General features: G+C 38.6%; 1 pseudogene; it reads right to left on the bottom strand.

Annotated features, from left to right (window-relative positions):
- Positions 1–18,899, bottom strand: part of LOC128030597 (plectin-like) — a 108,598-nt pseudogene extending 89,699 nt beyond the window's left edge.
- Between the last annotated feature and the right edge of the window lie 883 nt (positions 18,900–19,782).

Here is a 19,782-nt window from a genome sequence, read left to right as displayed (position 1 = left end):
TCATATACTGTAAACTGCGACTGAAGTTAGTCTTCAAAGTACAAGGTGAAAAAATACACATTTGTGAAAAAAAACAAAAACAAATGTGTGTAGAAAAATACACAAAACGGCATGCAAAAGCATGAAAAATAAGAGTCTGTGATAGAGATTGTGATATACCTCTTCAAGTACAAAAACAGCTGTAAACTCCAGTCATATCTCAGCTGGAGTTTGTCTAATCGTGAACAGGATTGGGAAGAGACCAAACTGAACTGATGACATCCCAACCCCATCCCTGATTTGAAGGATGTTGATGACTGATCATTCTTTTGCCCCATGCATTTTGCAGCAAGGACTGAAAGACGTTTAAAGATACAATAGAAATCAAGCATCAAGCAATCCTGTAGAAGTGCATGAGCCAAAGCATAGAGTAATAACCTATCCCACACCTAAATCCCATTCATTTGTGCTTCTGTAGAATGCAGTGGAATCAATACTTGGAGCAATGTTTTCAATACTTCAATGCACAATATGAGAGACAATAGGAATATGTTTGCTGAGTGATTCAGCCTCAGACGCGCCCGCAGGACTTCTGCTTCTGTTGGGTGGAGCTTGATGAACAGATTAGGAAACATCATTACCAAGGGAGGAGGCAGTGAACCTTGACCTCTGCCTCCCCTTCAGTGTTGAAGAGTCTTACACGGGTTATGATGATGATGATGATGATGATGTGGATGATGATGAGCCCCAGTACGGGGGATCTTTCTATCCTCTCACACGTATAAAGTTACAGCACTTATGTTTAAACCAACGCCCTTGTGATTCAGCGCACAACTCCTGCCCTCTGGGGTGTGTGAGGCATGCATATAACATTTATTTTTATCAGCTGATATTTAATGCAGTGATAAGTATACAGATATAGTGTCAAATGCACTTTCTCTGTTTGCTCAGCACTGTTCGCTGATGACACACTGAACGAGCCAATCAGATGCAACCTCAGTCCCACTTAACACATCTATCACTGGTGAATACAAGTCATCAGTTTAAATCTTGAGGAAACGGCCTTGTGGGACAGATTCTGTATGAGATGATGATTATAGTGTGCAGAGCAATGACATTTTACAAACACTATAAGTCTAGTGCTAAACCTTAGGTTTATTATTACAGATCTCATGTGAATTATCTTATAATAAGGTCTAATGTAATCCTGTTTGCTCACAAGATTGCATTCACAGAGGGGGAAGATATTTTTCTCATGGTTGGTGAATGAGAATAATGCATTGCGTGGCGAAACATCCTAGATTTCCTGGACCCTAGACTGACATCAGAGGAATGAAATTGAAATGAATTCTTAAATAAAGTCCAAAGTTAGGGTCTTAATCTTACACAGTTTCACTTCTCAATCAGATTCATCTTGTTATACGCACGCTACTAACTGTAGGTAAGTTTCTAACTAACTCTCACTGGAGTACTAGTAGACTGTCAGGTTAGTGTTGGTAGAGTAAGTTGACATGTTATATCCTAAGAATGTTCCAATAATTTAACTAGAAACCACAACAAAAAGACTGTTTCTCTGATCATAAATCTGTGACCCAGAGATCTGGCTTCTACACAGCAGAAATCTCTCTTCCCACATGAGCAGGTGTATCAGAAAGCTTCCCAAGTACCTTTCCTGCCATCCAGGGCTTTCAGCATCCCCTGATAGTGCATGTCATCTGAAGGGATCCTCTCCCTCTCCAGGCTGTCTGCCGAATATTCCCTCCGTCTCTGTTGCGAACTCATCTTCTTTACGTCTCACTAATACAGAGTCACAAACCACAGCTCTTTACAAGCTCCTTATCTTCACTTCTCCAAGTGATGCGATGTTTCCCGTTCAGACTCTCCGTTCTGCTTTCTTTAAGTTTAATTCCTGCTGTCCATCTTCAAGCTCTTGTAAATGATGCCACCAGCTACAGGTTGTGCTGATCTCTTGAGCTGTTCTGACTGCAGAGAGACACGGAGGGCATTGTGGGATACGCTTGGCTCCGCCTCGGCCCCAAATTGTCGTGTTGGTGGAGCCGAGGCAGGAAGAAGGTGTGGAGTCAGGGAAAGTGAGTGGGAAGGTGTGTCCACCAGCATGCCTCATCTAGAATCCCACACCCTCTCCACACACACACACACACACACATACACACACACACACTAAATCATCTGTCTCTAGAGGATAACGCAACAGGAAGCTGAGAGTTGTGTAACTAAACGAGTGTGTAGCACTGATCAAAAGTGTCATTACAGGAACAAGATTGCACAAAGATGCTCTAAGACTCACACACACACACACACACACATATACACGCGCGCCTCTTTAATGATTAACCACTGTGACATACCTGAGCGGTTGGGCAAGTATGAGTAACTGAGGCAGGGTGAGGCTCTGGGATGGGCCGCTCAGGTCTACACACGCTGGAGATTAACAGGAAAATACATAACCAGAGGCTGCAAAATCAACAGCCAGGAATACTAAGAGAACTCTTTATAAGAATCATTTCTTTCCTGTGTGCTTATGTGCTGGTGCTGAAGCTGCACGTGCACCGTCTTCCATCACTAATGAGAGACAGAATACTATTTCAGTCTCTCCACTTCAATATTTCACCGTAATCCCATGTGTTACTCACAACAGGTGACGAGTGACAGCTCTGCTCGTGTCATAAAGACATAAACCTAGAGGATGAGGCTCATCATCTGAACTCTGAGAAGCCGTTCGTATGACAATCTGTCCAGGCTCGCTGAACTCTAACAGTGTTTGCAGGAGCGATGATCTTTTACGAGGTCTGACATACTCCTTAGCGGATATGGAAGCTGACGCCTTCATTTTATAGACGTCTAAATGTCTGTTGATAATGGAGAAAGTATTAAGGTGTGGCACAGAAAAACTACCAACACCTATAATAGCATTCACAACCTTTGTTTTATTTTTTATTTTTTTACATTTTCTTCAGTTACTGATTTAAAAGATTTAGTGATTTCAAGTTATGTAACCTAAAATAAGTAAAAAATTATTTATCTGTGTATTTATATATGTATGTTTGCATGTTTTGGGATTTTTTATTTTATTTTAATACATCACAGATACATAAAATTGATCAAAAGTGACAGTACAGGTTTCTATCTCAAATAAATGCTGTTCTTTTGAACTTTTTATTCATTTGTGAATCCTGAAAAATAAAATGCATCACAGTTTCCACAAAGATATTGTGCTCTTTTCAACATTGATAATAATCAGAAATGTTTCTTGAGCAGTAAATCATCATATTTTCATGATTTCTGAAGATCATGTGACGCTGAAGACTGGAGGAATGATGCTGAAAATACAGCTGTGCATCACAGAAATAAATTACAGTTTAATATATATATTCACATAGAGAACAGCTGTTTAAAATTGTAATAGTGTTTCATAATATTACCAAATAATACTGACTACTTTTATAATTACACAAGTATGTAACCTCATATTAGCTTTGACCCTCCTTATGTATTTAATCACAGTGGCCTTTTTGTTTATGAAGTTTATTATCTTATAATTAAATAATTTATTATAGACCCATTCACATTCATAATTACTAGAGATTTAATTCAAATTGGTCAATTATATAATGATATTGATTTTATTTATGTGATGCTCTTTTCATGTGTTACTGATAACCCGCAGTTTCCACACAGCATGACATCACTCACAGACCAGCTGATCGTCATCGCTGAGCTCTGATTGGCCGGATTAACAATGAGTGCTTCTGAAGACATTAGTTCACAAGATACACGGCTTTATACAAATACAGCCTTTGAAGATGTTCAAGAGCTTTGTTTGAGACACGTGATATCCTCCAGCACACCCATATATTCAGATGAACTCGTCCTTAAATGACATCTAAAACAAAAGTGTTCTGGACCAGAGCTGCAGTGTGGAGCAGGCTTTATTCCAGCAGTCAAGTCTACACAAGACCAATCGTTCAAACACGCAGCGTGAAGCATGATGCTCTTACTGGATCAGTAACAAGTATTCATCTTTCAGCCTCTCACACACACACACACCCCAGGTCTTGCTATGAACCACATGCACACCAAACTGTGTGCACCAAACTGTCTTATATATGATTTAGAGGATATGGATGAGATGAGATTTAATGATCCAGACATATAATGCAATGCAATCCAGTAATGATTGAGAGATGAAGAAACAAACGCTCCTCTAAAGATCCTGAGGATCAGATCTGAGATAAAACATGATTGATGGAGAATGAAGTAAAGCTGAGCTGCTTCAAGTGTTCATCTGGAAACATTACTGCACTTATTCTGATGATTACTTGATAAAAATCAGTAAATATTTGACAGCAAAAAGCCACGTGAAGCACGAGCTAAAGTTGGACTTCTGCACAATTAGACAAAAAGATCTTTAACTTGATAAAAGTCTACGCTGTAAATCAAACACCAGAAGGCATGGAGTGTCACAGGTTTAACAGCAAAGGCCTTAGAAATGTGATCCACTGAGCTTTACGGGGTTAAGCAATCATGTTCCCTTCAGGTACAGGCAGAGCTGAGAGTGAACATCACAGAGTCTCCACACATTCCCGTGTTAGGTGTAACCAAACCACATTAGCAGTGAAAGTGCCTCCCAATCCCTTTCCCGTTGGATCTGTGTGTGTGTGTGTGTGTGAGAGAGAGAGTGTGTAGATGGAGTGTGTGTCACGCCTGAGAGGAATGTGTGCAGATCTGCTTCGATCACAGACACACCCTGTCCTTCCCGACCAGAGCAACACGGACACCTGAGCGCTTCTTCTCCCGCTCCAGAACATGCTTCTACTGTTTTATGTGATTTCCATTCGCTCCGTTCCGAGAGACAAGGAGCACTGCGACTCCAGATGCAGTTTTGCTCAGAGCATCAGTGCGTATCTACATGTTGTGATGTGAAAGCCAGCACTGGGGAAATCTGAGTTTACAACAGAACATCAACAGCAGCAGCTGAGATCTAAAATAACCCTTCAGAGCTTCTGCGCATGGAAAACAGACAGAGCTGCCAAACACTTCTGCAAACTCACTCACAGGCCTCTGAGATGATGACATGCACTTCAAACGCGTAATATAAGACACATATCAGAGTCACTAGATTAACTTTCTTATTGCACATTCACCTCTGAACGATTCATCAGATTCAGTCATTTCAAGTAATAATAAAGCAGCTTTTTCTCTGAAATCTTTAATCAGCGTGTAAAAACTTGCTCTGACACAACTTTATGTTCCCCCTGAAGTCAAACATGTTTCAGTCTGTCTGCTATGAATCCTGCACGTCTTGTGAAATTAGTAGGAGGGACTTAATAAAATAAATAAATATGAAATTATTTCAAAAGCCCTGTTCCCGGTCTCCAAACTAACCTGCTCACACGTGAGAAATATTAGAGAAGGTCAAACTTTTGCAAGGAGAAGTGAGTTTTGCTAGTATTTTTTATACATTAAAATTAGTTCAATAAAGATACATTTAATCATTTATTAATTGATACATTTGACTAATATAAAACAATTTATATTCATATAAAATATTTAATTTTCAATATGGAATTGTTACATTCATTTATATAAAATAATTACATATCTCTCTTAGTGTTCATGCAACCAAAATTTACCTTATTTATGATTTTAATGCATCCTGTTCTGTGCATGATTCATTAGTGATTTTTTTCATAATTTATAAAAATTTATATATATATAAAACTTTCTGTTTGCTTTGACTTTTCTGCAGTTTTCTCAGAAATCATTTACTTTATTAAAATAAATTGGCTTTGGTCAGGGTTTCCCGTTGACTTTAAATATTTGTCTCCCTCTTCTGGACAATAATTAGGACCTAACCGTAAAACAGTTGGCAGGTAATTTTACAATAGCTGAGATATCTGAACAGCTGAGGTAAACATCTTCTAGAGAAGATAAAAGTGTGATTGACCTGCATGAGATCAGCTGAAAACTATGAGACGACGTCTGCTTTGACGGCTCTGGCTCGGTGACACAATAAGAGAAGCTGACGGAGCAGAGAGGAGGATATCTGAGAAGAGCTGACCGACTCCAAACACACAGGAGCCATGGCTGCAGATGAGGAAAACACTCGTGTCTGACCGCACTGGGGCGAGGATTCAACACTTACTGTCAAATTACTTCACAAACCAAAATACATCAGCTTCTTACGTCAAATCCAAATGTGTTTATGAGTAATAGAGCCATGTAACCATGGGCTTCTCCAGCACCCAGAATATTCCAGCTTTATCACCTTGTGCATATTATTACATTCAGATGCCTGTTTTATTAATAATAAAATGTGTGTTTGAGGAAGAGAATAATGTCAGATGAACATTTCAATGTTAGCTTCAGTAAAAGTGAAGGACATTTTTAAAGCTTCATGCTGTAACACATCTTCAGTGAAACAAAGTTATAGCACTGGAGTATTAAACTGAGACTTTTCCACAAAAGCTACATCCACAAGAGAGAAAAAAATGCATGCATTGTGCATTTACAATACATTTTCTTTTTCAAATATCATGCATCACTTGCTTTCTGACAGATCTCACTGAAAAAGGTGTGACTGTGAAATGGAAATGGAAATGACCAGCCGTTTCTTCTGATCCAGCTTTAGTAACGGTGTGTTAATCAATCACTCTGGCACGTTAGTTTCACTGACATCCATAAAATAATAGCCTCCTACTCAACACAATGAGGTATACACTGTATTTAAACAGTACTAATCTACACTGTGTTCACATGACCTCACCATATTGTTTATGAATGGCATATAGTCATTTTAGAAATAAATGATTGCGCATTTAGACATTCAGAATTCTGTCTCAAGTTAATATAAATCATGTAGTAATAGTATGCAATTCTGAACATAACTAGCCTTAAAATTACCCTTAGTTACAATGAAACCACAGTCTGCCTTGTGTTCATGTCTCCTGATTATTTACATGAACAAAACCAACTCTATCAGCACAATACAGTATTTATAGTGTACTAAAACAAAACAAAACAAAACAAACCAACAAATGTTTTGCATTTACACCTGCATTTAATTATAATATAATTATAAATAAAGTATAAATAAATACATTTTATTATGAACATCTTGTCTTCTGTATGGCAGGTCTAGTTACTAGCGTGATAGAAATGTCGATGCACGAAGGGTTAAGTTCACGTACTGTAAGTGTAGCGATGGACAGAGGTCAGAATCTGTCATGCATGTAAACACAGAGTCATATAACACCATCACTCTCCCGTTACAAAACACACAACCCACACGACCAAGAGATTCAGCTACCGTCTTCAGCTGATTTATTTCAAAACCATGAAGGAATCATCTGTAACCAGATCAAAAAAACAAACAATATTACCTGCAGATGTGATATACATTACTCGTTTTTTCTGAGTTTGCACAAATAATATTTCAGGATAACATGTAGCATCATTCTGATTTTATGTGGATATTCAAGAACAAACTGTTTTCTGGTTCATAGGATAGATAAGAATGGAATATGTAAACTTATTTCTAATTATCAAAATCATCAACCTTATTTCCATCCTTATTTGCATGTGCAGAACCAATGCATTATGTTTCATTTTTGCCCTCATTATTTAGAAAAAAACATTATGTGACCCTGGACCACAGAACCTGTCTTAAGTGTAAATATTTCTAAATTGAGATTTACACTATATAATATAATCTTTACTAAATATTATAATGGAATAAAAGAAAAATGTATAATTTTAACCCATAAGATGTATTGTTGCCTATTGCTACAAATATACCCCAGAGACTTCAGACTGGTTTTGTGCTCCAGGGACACATAATAATAATAATAATAATAATAATATAAATAATATAATTGTATAAGGTGTTGCGGAAATGAGAGAAATTAGTCAAAATCAAATAAAAATGTTAATTTAAAAATATAGATTATATTACGTAACTGTGCATGGCTGTTAATAATGACTTATTACTAAAAATGTGAAATGTATTCAATTTCCTAATGGTAGTTTTGGTAATCAGATTTGTAATGGCTTAGAAAATATGTACAAAAAGGAGTCATAAACAATGCTTGAAAAGATTTCAATTATATATACAGTGTGTGTGTGTGTGTGTGTGTGTGTATATATATATATATATATATATATATATATATATATATATACACAATCTGGAATGTGTTGTGTTAATTACAGAAACGAAATAATAAAGTTAAATTAAAAATAAATATTTTTCAGAGTTTTAAGTAACTGTGCATTATTGCTAGAAATACATTTTTCAGATTTTTTTCTGAATGTTGTGGTAATGAAATTTTAGGAAAATACGTAAAAATAAAAATATGTTAAGAAGTCGATAAATGTTTTTAAATGGCTCATAAACACTTCAAATCTTGTTTTCAATATCTAAAAAAAAAATGTTGATGTAAGTCTTCTTCAAAATCTCTGAAACCAAGATTTCATTAGAATCAAATAATAATAATCTATCTGGGAAGCTCATAAACCAGTGTTTGAACATTTAACATGACTCCAGGGTTGGAAGAACACACCTGGTCTCTCAGGACAAACTAGTTCAAGTATTTCATCAATCCACCAAAGGCAATCATTAGCACTTTAAAACAGCCGCCCATCTTCACAATACACAGTGAAGATCAACATGAAATCAAGAACCGACTCTATTCACTTTCTTAACACATAATCCTGTTCTTCTGAGGGATTCATCAGAGCGCTTCTATATTTAGAGCAGAGTATTAGTAGAGGATTACAACACTGGCTGTATAATATCCCCTCGCACTTTATTTTGATGGCTCCCAACAGATATTTGACAGCTATAAGTAACTTTACAAGTATGTCAACTTCTTCTACTAACCCTAACAGTCTACTAGTACTCCAATGAGTTAATAAGTTACTAATAGTTAGTAGAATGTCTATCGAAATAAAGTGTAACCATCAATTCTTTAATTTATTTTATTCTGCCTCTGAAACTTTTTGTTGTCATCACTGATTACTTATTTTTCATCCCCTCCGATCATTTAGCTCCATTCTGTGTGAAAGGTCTTCTGGGATTGTAAATGATGTTGACAGCTCTGTTGCTGTTGTTAACTACAGCCAAAACTATCAAAGATACTTGACATTAGTTGAAATAAAGCTGAAATCAATTATAAATATAAATATCAGATGAAAAACTTGAAACACTTAATTGAAAAATGTAAAATGTTGACTTGGCAATTAAATACAAATTAAAAAAAATGACTAAAACTAAAACTGAAATAAAAAATACTTTAAATTTAAATACAAATATTAAGTTAATTAAAATAGCAAATAAAATAAGTAAAACAAATATATATAATATATAATAAAATCAAATAAAAATAAATAAATAAATACACTAATAGAGTATAAATAATACTAGAATAACACTTCTTATATGCTGTTGATTGCCACAGACAATCATTTTGACTTGCACTTTTAAAAAATAAAATAAAATAATAAATAATAATAATAATAATTAGTTGACATATGCAATGCAAAGTGTTTTTACAAACAAGTCATCATAGATGCTGTCCACAAAGCTAAACACAAAACCGAATGACCTTTAAATGGAAATGATTGGTTCCTTTGGTAGATTTGGACACTGTAAGATTCAGCATTGGGTGTTGAAGCCAAAGCGACTTTTTTGGAGTTACAGTACTGTATTTCCTGTCGCTCTCTGTTATTACAGCGCGAGAGAAGCCTGCTTCAAGCCCGAAACAGGTGGAAGCGTTTTACAGCTCTCAAAAATAGCGCGGGTCCGGGACACTTCACATTCCCACGCAGACACAGAGAAGTTCCTTCTGAAACCCAACTCTGTTTAGCAGCACAAAACCATCCGTCAGACCCAAGAAGGAAGAGCGCTAACACCTCATCCACCGCGGGACGGCAAGACAATACAGAAACTAACAAATCAACCAAAACTAAAATGAAAACACATTACAGATTTAAATATGGAATAGAACTGAGAAGCATTTTGTAAGTCAACAGTGAGAGTTTCCCATCCCACCTCGGCCAACAATGTCTGATACACAAACAGACACAGAATAAAACACACACATAGTCAAACTCTTGATGTTGTGACCTACCAGGTATGATCTTCATAAAGTCTGAGGAACAGCAAAGGCAGACGACCAGAACAAGAGCGTGTCAATAAAGAAAGAAAAAGAGTCTGGGTTTGTTTGGTGGCCGCTGTCCCCTTCTTATTTTTGACGGCCCATGCCTGCTGTGTGGATATGTCAGCACTGCTCCCGGTGGCTTTGCAATTAGGAGGGAGGAGGCTGAGGGACGGGACGGGACGGGGCGAGTGGGGAAGGGGAAAACAGCTCACTCTGGATATAAATATCAGCCTGGGCACAGATAGAAACTGATGAAACCCATGGAGGCCTCTTTGAACAGAGATCAGTTTGTTCCTGGATGATGATTGAGTTATTCTATGATATTGCATCACAGTCTGTTGGATTTATCTGCCCTCAACATTTCCCTTCCATACTGCTGTCAGACACCAACACGCCAGTTTCAGTAAAGGTTGGGAGAAATAATGGGCAAAATGCATTGAACTGGAAGAATGTACCCTTGTGCCAAAGAAGTGCACTTAATTGATTTGAATGTACACTTGTACTTTAAATCTTAAAAGTGTATTTAAATAAAACTGTACTTGCAGATAACATGATATTAATGAAATAAAAGGCCACTTAATTGACTTAAAGAGAGACACTTCTACTTTTAAACAGTAATAATATCAAATTAAACGTTTTTTTTAAACAGTATAAACCATTTAAAAGTCATTTGTTGTGCTTTAAAGAAGAACACTTATTTTGATGTGTTGACAAAAATACTTGTTTATCATTTTAACTTCAATGTGCCCTTTCATTTAAAGGTAATATATTATATTTAAATATATTTAAAATGTTCTAAATTGCAACAACAGCATCATTATTACAAGTTTGAACAGCAACGACATTAAAGTATATTATAGTTTAGCATAAATGTTTGTCAGTGCATTCAGCAGAAACACTAAACATGTTTCAAACACAACAGATGTGATTATGAAATTACATATAAAGATGTGCATACATCCTACTTAAGTGGGTCAAAAAACATTTGCATTTAATATAAATTTGAACTATAACACATTTTCATTTAAAAAATAACAATACGTGTCTTAACACATTACATTAAGACCACACTTGAGTATATTACTTTAAAGTATATAAATACTTCTTTTTTTCTTTTTAAAGAAAAGCACTGTGTTACCAGTGCTCATGTTTTTTTGTTTTTTTTTTTCATTTCTATATGGACTGGGATTCCTGGCATGACTGGAAATCTCTTGTGCAATATCACAAGTCTTCCGTGGCCACCCGTGAAGCCAGACATGTGCTAAATATAGCAGAGTTTTACACAGCAATCCACTGAAATTACCATATGGCATTGTGAATTACGGTGTTGACAGAGGGTCAATTTCATTTACCTCACATGTTTACAGCGCTTATGACCATGCTTCAATTTTAAGTATTTGTAGGCATCTTATATGCAAGACTTGGCATGTGAACTATTTAGAAAATAAGATGAGTAGTGACTGATCAAAACTAGTAATCAGTCCCAGTCTGACTCCACTGAGGCGGTTTGATACACTATAAATATGTCAAAAAATGAGTGGGTCAGCTTTCCTCTTAAATAATGTGCACTGAAATGAATCATCTTGTTTGAGCATGCAAATGATAGACTAATGAAAGATGCAAGATGTTGACCTATGTTTTTTGGCCAATCACATGACATCAAATACTACTCCGTTTTTATAGTATGACCTCAGAGAAAAATAAATAATTAAATGCATAAATAAATCATGGCAACTCATTTTTACTTTTCCAGGATGCTTCATCCACACCAGTAGGTGACAGTATTATAAAGTCCGAGACCCCTGTTGAACACTGAAATAAATAAATAACAGAGCGATGTTGTCACACTCCTGAACTGTTTTCATTCCTCATGTTCTCTGTGTGAACTAGTTTCTGTCTCGTGTTGATTGTGTTGATTTGTCAATTACCCTCATTAACGTTCCCCTGTTCAGTGTTTGGTGGTCCGGTCCTGTCGATGTGTACATATGTTTCTGCTTGTGGAAAGTGGAAAGACTGAAACAGTATTTTCCTGTATTCAAGTAATCTTTGTTTTACGTACGACTTCAAACAATCACTTTTATGAGTCACTTTATGATTCAAGCAATCATTTGCCAGTGAACCAACAAAACAAACAGCAGCTCATACAGCAGAGGAAAAGCAGTTCCTCTGTGAAAGGTTATACTGTGTGTCATTATACATTCACCTGGGGGGTTTGAATGATGTGGATAGAAAAGACTCTAACAACTGTTATTTCAGAGGAATGTCTCATAAATCTTTTACATATCGCTGCCTGTAGAAGTACAGATGATTTACTGGGGCATGTCGGGAACCATTACAATTATTTCATGAAGTAGGCTATTTATCAGATCTCCAAGTTAGTTTTCCTATTCCATAGAGTTAATCTCCGAGCAAGTGCATAATCTCTTGGTTTAGGTGAGACAGTATAAAGCAAGAATAAAATGGAGCTACTTGTTTCATATATGAATGCATGTCAACATTAGCAAACAGCTGTCATTAGCAAACCAGGTGTCAGAGTAGCCCATCCATAAAGATCAAACAGGAACGCAGATGTAGGGGAGACAGGGCTAGTCTTCAAATGATGAAACTATGCCTAGTATAACAGTAACTAAAACATTTTGAGTCAAAAGTCCAATTGCACAACTGGGTTTATGAAATTAATGTCATTTTAAATACACTTTCTACATTAACAGTACATATTTTTACATTTTGAAACATTAAGAATTAACAATGACTAATATTATACTTATAAATAGAACCAATACAAATGTGTGCAATATTGTGTGTTTTATGTTAACCATGTTTTAGAATGTTACAGATTGTATCAATTATATAATGTATATGCGAAAAAATCCAATATCATATTTTTTAAAATGCGTTTACAATGAACTTTCAAATACAACCCTACTCTCAGAAAATGTCACTGGAGTCATAATTACAACAACTAGCCTCCATCTATTCCAAGAACATAGAGCGGTCTCAGCAAAGGGCCAGTGATAGCGGTCACAGCACCAGACACTAGAATGTGTCCGATAAGACTTCTTAAAAGTCAGATTCATTTGGCTCCTCTGAAATAACTGCATGACTCACGAACTTCACCACAATCATGTGGCATTGAGAACATCAGAGAGTGCCTGTCACAAGCATGCAGGAATTTATGGTGGAGGCGGACACTTGCACAACACAGAACAGAGAACAGTGCAGATGGAGAGCTCAGACTTCTGCTCCTATATTCCCAGAGAATTACTCAAATATTACTAGTGAATAAAGTATTGATTCTATGCCAATACAGAAGAACAGGTACTAGGTACAAAAATAATAATTTGCATACTAGCTGTAGGCTAAAATGACTTAAAAACATGTGACAGAACTTGTATCGAAAAGATCTTTCTACAGACAGATCTGTAGAGATACAGTAGGGGGCAGCAGAAAATTACACAGATGTAACCTCAAGCACATCTGACTCAAGTTAGTTAGTCAGACCATAATATTGTTTAAGTTCTTTTTTCTCATTAAATCCAATTGCGTTTGGTTGGGAACTATGAGAACTGTGGATTCCCAAAAGACCGGTCATGCCGAAGTGACTAACAAAAACCTTCAAACAGAAGGCTAATTGTTTTTGGATCGTTCCTCTGTGATACACTTACTTAACACACCCATTAGATTCTGCAAACTCTTTAAATAGTTGCTGTCATTTCTTGCAAAGCATAGACCCAACTCTACAAAAAGTGGATCGTTTCAGTGTACAAAATGAAGCACTAATCAATAGTTCCTTTAAATGTCTTTGAATTTCTAACAGCATTAACGGAAATGCACACCTATACAAACATCCCAGAGATCTCTGTTGCACTAGGGAAAGAAGACAGTGGTGGAATTTGGGATGGACAACTTTATCTATGGTATTTCCCATTGCATAATACACAAAGTGACAAAGCAGAAGTCTCCATCTAATAGTTGTCCAGTGGAAACCAGAGACAAGGGGAAATAACCAAACACACAAGCTTCCTGCAAAAGTGGCACATGGGGTCATCTAAGCACAGCACAGATTTTTAAAAACGCTCTTGTTTTATTCAGAGAACAGAAAAACTATAGCATTGGTTGAATTTGGCAGCAGGGAGAATGACTCCAAACATTTTTTCATTGTCAGAAACACAAGTGCTGCATAACTGCTCATTACCAGCAGTCTGGTGTTCCCCTTGAAGAATGAAAACCTGCAACAAAATCACTAGATAGTCCTACAGTGCAAATGGGTGGTTGTGAAACATTGTACACATAATTTGATGTTTTAGGTGTGGATGTGGTGTAAATTTCTCGAAATTAATTTCTCAAAATAACTGGGAATAATTATGCCCAGATTTCTGCTTGTGGAAAACAGCAGTGACAAACAGGACAAACTGAAAAATATAACAAATAAAAGACATGCGCATTGTTGCATAGACAAAACATGTATGAAAAAAGCTCCACGGTTTTAATGCAAGTTAACGTTATATTAATCTTCCTGCACTGTAGTATATGCTTCTCTGCACAACCTGCAAAACTTATAAACCTACTTATTAATGCTTAATTCACTCAACATAAAACGCTGGCGCCTCTCAAGCAAAGCATGCACAAGCATCTAATGACAGCACAAATATTCCAACACTACACCAGTCACCTTGAACCTCCCACACATCAAATACAGATGTAAATCGGAGCAGTGCTACCTACGTCGAACCATTTCAGAGAAAGACAGAATGGTAGAACTGTAAAGGACTCATACCTTCTATGAAGTTGGAGAAGGTTTTTTCCTCTGGCTCTTGATCTGTAGAAGTCTCTTCAATGGCACCCTGCAGGAGGCCACGCTCTATGGCCAGTTCTTCCAAGACATCATAGTCCAACTCATCTTCTACAATCTCTGGCACTGGGGGTGTAACAGGTTGGCCTGTAACAGGACTGGCAATCTGTTGCACTTCAATCACTTCCTCTACCACAACGATCTTCTTCCGCATGGCGTCTACGGACTGCTCTTGCGCATCACAGGAATTCTCATCAGCAGGAAGAGATCCAGTGATGACAGGCTGTGCAGGGGCCTTGCTATCCGAGAGCCTGCTATGTTTCTCTGTGCTCTGCTGTGTGTCAGGAGCAGGCGTGTGTTGTGAAGCGCTGGGAGGCTCCCCGTGCTCGGGGAGGGGGGTTAGCTGGGCCGAGGCTGCTGCTGCTGACGCTGATGCTGCCGGTGCTTCCCACTGTCCCTGCGAGGAGGATGTTTTTCCTTTCAGAACCTCCCTTTTTTCAGGCAAGGGCTGCGCAGGCTCCACCTCCCCTTTGTGAGTCGGGTCCTCATTCTGTACAGCTGTTGGCTGCACGCTCTCCAAAGTGTGCGTTCCTTCAGGGGATGTCTTTGCAGAATCATTTGTTGCAACTTTCTCAGGGCCCTCAAACTTAAGAAGGTCAACCTGACAATCATTCTCTGTCTTTACCTCTATCACCTTTGTCTCAGCTATAGGCGGTGGGACTGGTTTTACAGCTGAAGTTTTGTTTGCAGATTTCTGCTTTTTCTTCTTTTGTTTTGAAGGCTTTGGGGCATCCTCTGTATCTCCATCTGTTGCAGCTGTAACCTCTCCTGTGACTACAGGTTCTTCAGTTAGTTTTGCGGGTGATGGCTTTTGTTTAACAGAATCAGAATCTGTATTAGAATCAAGTTTCTTCGGCATTTGCACAACCACTTGTGAAATCTTGCTGGAGTCAGCTGTAGTTGTCTTTACTTTAGCAGCTGTAGATGGGGGCTGAGATTCATGACTCAGATCAGGCTTGTGAACTTTGACCTCCGCCTTGACCTCGGCAGTAGAAATGGCACACGGAATCTCCACCTTTTCATGAACTTTCAACAGACTAGTGTTGTCATCTCTAGATGCTTCTTGGATTTCCTTTGTTTTTTGGGAATCAGGTGCTCTCTGCTGTTTGTCAATCATTTTAACAGTGCTAGATGCTGTAGGCGGCACTGCTGTCTCCTCTACAGGAAGCTCAGAAGGGTGCAGTGGCAGATTAATCTTGGATTTCTTTTCAGCAATGTGTATTGCCAAATCTTTGTCCTTTTCAGGTAGAAGTGGGATTGCTGATTCTACAGATTTGACAGACACCCGGGCACTAATGGAGGTAGATGGCTTCTTCTCATCAGCATGAACGGCAATGTAGGTCTCATCTGCTTTTTCATTCTTGATTGGTTTTTCTTGCACATTTTTTGTCTTTGTGGTTTTCTGCTTTTTCTCCACTTTTGGTTTTAATGGAGCAGAACAAGGAGCATTCTTATCCTTTTTGCTATCACCATTGGATGCTATTTCTTGAGAGACACTGACATGCATTTCTTCCTTAGGCTTCTCTGTGTCTGCACCAGAAGAGATTGAGGATTTCACTGCAGTTGTCTCTACTGCTGATAAAACGGCCGGCTCATCCTGCACATTTCTAGTTTTTTGTGTTTTCTCCACCTTCGGTGTAGGATAAGAAGCATCCTTAGCCATTTTGATATCTCCAGTGACTGTGAATGTGGTTTCCTGGGAGACTTTCATAAACACCTCTTCTGTGGACTTTTCTTTGACTGCTTCAGCAGAGACAGGAAATACAGAGGATTCCACTGCTTTTGGCGAAACATTTGATATATCCTGCACATTTTTGGACTTTGTGGTTTTCTGTGTTTTCTCCACTTTTGTTTTCGATGCAGTGAGATGAGGAGCATTCTTATCTCTTTTGCTATCACCTGTGAGTGCGGCTTGAGAGACCTTGACATACACTTCTTCCTTTGGCTTTTCTTTTACTGCTTCAGTAGAGACAGAGGATTTCACTGCAGTTGTCTCTACTGCTGATGAAGCAATAGGCACATCCTGTATATTTTCGGCCGCAGGGGCTTGGTGTGTTTTCTCCACCTTAGGTTTTGACTCTACAGGACGAGTAGCATCCTTATCTATTTTGCAATCAATTTTGGGTGTGGTTTCCTTGGAGACATTGACACACACTTCTTCAGAAGAGACAGATAATTCCACTGCTGATGAAACAGCTGACACTTTTTTCGTCTTCAAGGATTGGTGTGTTTTCTCCATCTTCAGTTCTGATGGAATAGGATAAAGTGCATCTTCAGCCATTTTGCTATCATCTTCTGCTGTGGATGTGGTTTTCTTAGAGACCTTAATAAACACCTCTTCTTCAGACTTTTGTTTTGCTGCTTCAGCAGGAACTGATGACACAGAGGATTCGTCTGATGTTGCACCTGATGTTGATGAAACATCCTGCACATTTCTGGCCACAGTAGTTTTCTGTGTTTCCTCCACCTTTGGTTTTGAGGGAGTAGATCGAGCAGCATCTTTAGCTGTTACTGTGGATGAGGTCTGCTGGAAGACTACCTCTTCCTTGGGCTTTTCTTTGACTGCTTTAGCATGAACAGAGTATAGAGAGAATTTCACTGCAATTGTTCTCTCCACTGATGAAACAGCTGGCACATCCTGCACATTTTTTGTCACAAAAGTTTTCTTTTTTTTCTCCACCTTCGGTTTTGAGGTAGTAGGATGATGAGCATCCTTAGCCATTTTGCTCTCGCCAGTTGCTGTGGATGTTGATTCTGCTGCTGTTTCACCCACCTTTGGAAAAATAGCTGCCACATCTGGGCTCACATTAACCGTTTTCTGAATGAATGCCGTCTTGGTGCATTCTTTGAGTTCCACCATCTTTTCCTGTTCAACTGGCTTGGCATGGTAAGTTTCAATCGGAGGCATATGGCAGACGGGATGCACAGCGACCTTCCTCTTCACACTTGGTTTAATCTCTTTGGTGTAATCTTGAGTATCAGAAAGCAATGGCTGCTCTTTGGATTCCCATGATCCTTTGGGCTTGATCTGAGAGCTAGCCATTGGACGACCTCTAAATCTTGGTGTTCTCTCCCTGTATTCAATCATTTCAGACTCATCCACGCTCGCCATTTTGCGACGGTACTCCTGTCGATCAAGCAAAGCCTCCTGCTTTTCTGAACCCATCTTGCCTGGTTTAGGAACATAAGAAGTTGGGCCCTGAATAGCTTGAACATGTTCTGCCCTGCGGGTGATGGCCAGAGTTGCAGCTGGCCGTCGAACTCTCTGTAGAGGTGTGGGAACGATCTCCGGAGGCAAATGCAGGTAATCACGCAAATAGACAACCCCTTCATTAGTAAGGTACCAGTAGTAATGCCTCCATGCAAAGGTCTCCTTCACATACCCCCTGGACTTCAGTGAACCCATGGCTCTTATCACCTGCAGGTTATCCACACTAGGAATCTCAGGGTGCTTGGTCTGAGGCCGTTTGTCTTTCTTGGCCACCATGACACCATCCCGAAACAGATGCTCATAGATGGCCTTCAGGTTGTCCAGGGGCATTACCATTCCTGCAACCATTGTGCTTTCTTAGTCGTGCGGTGTCTGTATACACAAGAACAGCTATGCCAAAGAAGAACAAGTTACTGAGTGACCTCACTCTCCAGAGTCCTGTGGCACAGCCTGCAGCCACGTGCAACCAATCTGATCAAAAAAGACGCTAAAAGTTAATACAACCTGCTATTCTGTGTTTGTCCGCAGAACTTTCCTCCTAATCAAAAGAGTTTCTTCTTTCTTCTCAAACCTTCTCAGAGGGAAAGAAAAAACTTAGGAAAGGAAAGCTGTGCTCTCCTTTACTCAGCCTTCCTTGGAAGTGAGCACAGTCTGGACTGGCAGAGCTGCAATGAGAGGGGGTGTGTGTAAAAGAGAGAAAGAGGGAGAGTACTATGATCCCATCGGCTCCTCCCACCTCAGGCAAGCAAGGATGAAACTGTTAGAATCAAACTGCCTTGTCGACAGACTCTTAACAGTTGTGAATGGCTTGAAGTAAGCACTTGCAAAGACATTCACCAAAAGTACAGGGAGCAAAAATAGAACTCTAAGAACAGAAAAAAAAGAAGTGCCCATTCAGCAAATCTATGTCTCACTGAGGCATATGTATTGCAAAGTCTAGGAGGAACCACCCACAGTGGTGCACAGCACACATTACACACCCCCCGGGTGTGTTGGGCCATATCACATGAAGGAGGCACCTTTCATGTATGTCATCCAATAGGTGAAAGATACAGTTATTAACACCCGCCTCAGGCAAGCAAGGTTCACAAACTTCATATCATGTGATGGGACACTCCTTTTGCCCTACAGGCACTTGAATTCCTCAAAACGGTCCTTACAGCAAGTCCTTTGGATCGGAGATAAATAGGTTGACATAGAAAATTTGACTACGCATAACTGACTTAACTGATGAATCAGTGCGGATACTGCACAGGAAGAAAGCATGAGACAGCAGAGACTCGTGAAAAAAAAGAACATCCTGTCCATTATTAATGTTATTATAAGTGCAAACACAAAACACGTGTTACGGTTTAACTTTAAACTATGGCTAATTTGAAATGAGCAGCTGGTTATTGTTTTGCACAATGATACATTTGTATAAAATCCATGGTTAATTATGGTGTTTAAAGATGTTAAAAGACTGCACACACACACAGTCTTACGCTAAGCACATTTTTACAAACACTGCTGGCAGTACAGAGACACGATGCAACAGACTGAAAGAACGGTTGAAGAAT

Source organism: Carassius gibelio, chromosome A16 (assembly GCF_023724105.1).
Source record: "Carassius gibelio isolate Cgi1373 ecotype wild population from Czech Republic chromosome A16, carGib1.2-hapl.c, whole genome shotgun sequence".
Taxonomy (NCBI): Eukaryota; Metazoa; Chordata; class Actinopteri; order Cypriniformes; family Cyprinidae; genus Carassius; species Carassius gibelio.
The sequence above is the reverse complement of the archived record's forward strand: the minus strand, read 5'-3'. Positions and strand labels throughout refer to the sequence as shown.